The 4,129-nt window shown below is 37.3% G+C and overlaps 1 non-coding gene across 1 annotated transcript; it reads right to left on the reverse strand.

The window, feature by feature from the left end:
* Nucleotides 1-1,980: 1,980 nt before the first annotated feature.
* LOC131143542 (small nucleolar RNA R71) lies at nt 1,981-2,086 on the reverse strand. Its single transcript, XR_009133530.1, has one exon. It is a non-coding gene; the product is annotated as a small nucleolar RNA R71 (small nucleolar RNA).
* Nucleotides 2,087-4,129: the final 2,043 nt, after the last annotated feature.

The raw sequence follows: 4,129 nt of genomic DNA on the forward strand, positions 1-4,129 counted from the left end.
ATGGGCTATGGAAGAAAAGGAAGAAATATAAAGGGGAAGGGGGAGAGAAGCCCTACACCCACGTTGGATGGAGCATCTGGACCCGGCTGCATAGCCGGGTCACATCACATTTATTTTTTTTTTTTTTTCCTTCTTTTTGCATTTTTTTATTTCTCGGCGAACAAGAAAAAGTTTGACAATCTTAGAGCCTGTATCGCTTGAATCTTAAAACATGGAAGATTTAGCTAATCTTCTCATCTTTCTCTATAATTTTGAATCATTTCGATCAGAGCTTGGATGGAAAAATTATATACGAATTATGAACTAGGGCCGATTTTAGCTTCTGATAATTTCTTGTGATAAAAAATTGCCAAAAATTCATAAATTGCTCAGTAAAATCCAAATATTACAAATAGGACACCGTATTAAAATATTGAGAGTAAACTACCTAATTACGCAGTTTAAGCGCGTAAACAAAGAGTCAATGTATATTATTTGGATTATATTTCAATATTAGTACTGGATTGTGCAAGAGGTGTTCGACGGCCTGTGAAAATTGGCGGTGCTCTCGTATTTTCCGAGTAGATTAGATGGTCATTTCGTTGTAGGGACAGTTGTTTTTGAGAGACAACTTGAATACCAAGGGATGATTTTTACATGCTTTCAATTTACTACTTTCATTTATATGCTTTTTTTTAATCTCTTTAATTTATTGCTTTCAATTTACTAGCTTTGATTCTAATGAAATATTGTAGATAAGGATAAGAACTACTACAATCTCCACTAGATAAAAGTAGTTGGCTATGGAAACGCAGAGGTGTTCGTGATCGTTGAGATAGGGTATACTTTGGTTATCGATTGTGTTCCGGACAGTTGGTGCACCCTTGCTACCTTGTGCCCTCGAATGACCTTCTCCCGCTTGGCCTAAGATTCTCGGGTTAGTACTTCTATGGATAGCTGGTGGAGTGCAATCAGAAGCAAGGCGTCCAGTGACTTATTCAAGTCAAAGCATCGCTTTGTAGGAGTAGGGTACTTTCGATTTTACATGCTTTCCATTAGTTGTTAGAAACACCACAAAAATTCAACTTTTACACTTCTTTTTATACAAAGCTTTAATAAATTAATCTAGAAAAAGGTTGATAATTGCACTCTAATCCCCGTGGATCGATACCTTACTTCCCCCTTTCTACTAAACTTGGGATTAAGTTAGGTTTTATAAATATTATTTTTGGTAGTTATGGACCCAAGCCTTGGCAAGGCAACCAAATTTTGGTGCCATTGCTGGGGATTATATCTTGGTTATTCGCCAATTTCTATTTTAGCATGTTATGGCTTTGTTTTTCTCCTTGCTCTCCTTTTCTTTTATCTTTATTAATTTTTATTTTCTTTATTTTGATACTTTGAAGTATTTATTTTATGTGCTTCAAGTATGTATGCTAGGTTTGCACTCTTTGGATCTCGAATTAGTTCCGATAGACCTCGAGATTAAGAGATCTCGTAGGTCCCTTAGGAAACCCACTTCGAATCATGAGTTTGCAGAGTCATCTGAACTTAAAGTAATGGTCGAATGTCCACTGGTTCCCATTGTTCAAATACCGGATTCCCAAGCTCTCCGCCAACCTGTGGTGGCAGAGCAACAACTTAGGCCTCTTAGGGACTACTTTGTACCTACTGCATACACCTCACCATCTTGCATCCGATATTCGAATGTCAAGGCAGCTCAATTTGAGATCAAAACTTATTTCATCTTGATGCTTCCCACTTTTTATGGGAATTCAAATGAAAATCATTGTGAGCATCTAGATGAGTTCCTCGAGATTTTTTCAACCATCCGCATCCACAATTTTGGTGATGATGCTCTCCGCTATAGGCTTTTCCCATTCTCTTTAAAGGATAAGGCCAAATATTGGATGACGTCCTTAGATCCGAACTTAGTGACCAACTGAGCCGCTATGCAACACAAGTTCTTGAAAAAGTACTTCCTAATTGGGAAGACTAACCAACTTAGGAGAGCCATCACAAGTTTCTCACAGATGGGTGGGGAACTATTTTTTGAGACTTATGAGCGCTTTAGGGACCTGCTATGCTAATGCCCACATCATCAGGTCCCTAAGTAGCGATTGGTTCTGACCTTCTTTGAAGGGTTAGCTAGACATGATAGGTCGATGGTAAATGCATCATATGGAGGTACTCTCCTCGCCAAACACAAGAATGAGATATGGGTTCTCTTCAAAAACCTTGCCGAGAATTCTCAGCAGCATAATGTTGTTGCTCATAGACCCTATGAACCGTCCACTTCCAAATCTAGAGGAGTTTATGAGTCAACCACAAGCCATGACCTAGCACCCACCCTACACACTATAGTTCAAAAGTTAGATTGGGTCTTGTGCTTAGGACAGCAACCGCAACCTATGGCATATGCAAAGGTGTGTGCCATTTGCTTAGACCCCTCACATACATGCTACAATTGCCTACATGCACCTTCCCAACCTAAGCTTGTGTAGAAAGAAGTTAATTCTACCCATAATTGGTACGATAGGCCGGCTGTTGGCCTAACAAGGTCTTTTCAATCAGTTTTGGTGATAACAAACAAAAGACAATTTAACTTGGAAAGGTTGAGTTTTTGTGTTTCAAGAAATAAGGATCAAGTATAGAACAAGTGAAGATCAAGTATGGATCAAGTGTGGGTCACCAAGGAAGATAAACTAACAAATGATCCAAAGAGAAACTATGACATTTGCAGATCAAGTAAAGAACTTCAAAAGCAAAGATTGAGAAAGATATCAAGCTTGGCATATAAAGCCTTAGGAAACATATTGTAAGTACATTAAAAGTTAAATATCGTTTGAAATAAGTTTTGAAGCTTTTCCAAGAGATTATGAGGACCTAAAAACCTATTTAAGAATATTGAAAAAAGTTTTGAAAAATATGAAAAAGAGAGCAAATTATTTTTTAAATGGAAAAGATTTTTAAAACAGGTTTATATCTGTTCAGATGACTGAACTTTTAAGTTCAGATGTCTGAAGTGGTAACTTCAGATAGCTGAACTTCATGTTCAGACATGTAAAGAATCACTTCAAACGTCTAAAGAATAAGTGCAGACGTCTGAAAATTTTCTAGGACAAAACTGAAACAGGCAGTAGCTGTTCAAACATCTGAACTCGATACTTCAGACATCTGAACCCAACACCTCAGACGTCCAAACCCTCTCTTCAGACATCTAACCTTGTGTCCAGTACATTTTTTAAAGGGTTTCAGGAACTTCAAATGACTAAACTCAAATCTTCAGACATCTGAACACTATTCAACGGGAAAATTTTTTAAAATCTAATATTTTAAAATATAGCCGTTTAAGCTCCAAATTTTCTAACAACTTGGGAAACTCTCTAAGGAAACTCTTGCCACAACGAAACTTGTTTTAGAAGCCTATAAATACATGGTTATTGTAAATCAAAAGCACACCAAGCATTGAAAATCTCTCAAGCTCCCTTGCTCTCAAAGTCTCACCTTTATCAATCTCTTACAAGCTGAAAGTGTTGTGATTCTGATATTCTTGCTCATCAATTCCTGAAGAAAGATTACTAATTTCTCATCTAGAGAAAAGGAATTTGGTGAAATCCTTGTTAAGCTTCAAAAGTGTATTTCTTTCTAGATATTTATCTTTTGAAGTACATAGTTTCAATTTGTACTAACCTGCTCTTTGTGTGAGCATCTCTTGTACATCAGTTTCTTGATATCTCTTTTGTAGATTTTTGACAATTCCAAGTTGTTGGATCATTGACCAAACAAGGGTATATTGTTTGGAGAAGGCGAGCTCTAGCCTTGGCCAAGGAGTGATTGTAGATAGGCGTTGTTCCACCTGGTAACGGAGCTTCTATAGTGGAACCCTTCGGTGTTTTGCCAAGGGCGACGACGTAGGCTGTGTTGAAGCCGAACCTCGTAAAAACCTTGTGTCTTTCTCTTTTCTTTACTTCCTATTTTCTGTATAAGCTGTTGTTGTGTGATTTAAAGTGCAGGTTGCGGGTTCTAAAGTTAAAAATAAAGAAAGACTCTTGATACTTAGAAAGTACGTTTTGATTAACCATTTGCGAAAACCCAAAAGGGAGTACGTTGGTTAATCTGAAGAAATCTTGATCAAGAGAAGTGCATA

This window comes from Malania oleifera, chromosome 11 (assembly GCF_029873635.1).
Source record: "Malania oleifera isolate guangnan ecotype guangnan chromosome 11, ASM2987363v1, whole genome shotgun sequence".
Classification (NCBI taxonomy): Eukaryota; Viridiplantae; Streptophyta; class Magnoliopsida; order Santalales; family Ximeniaceae; genus Malania; species Malania oleifera.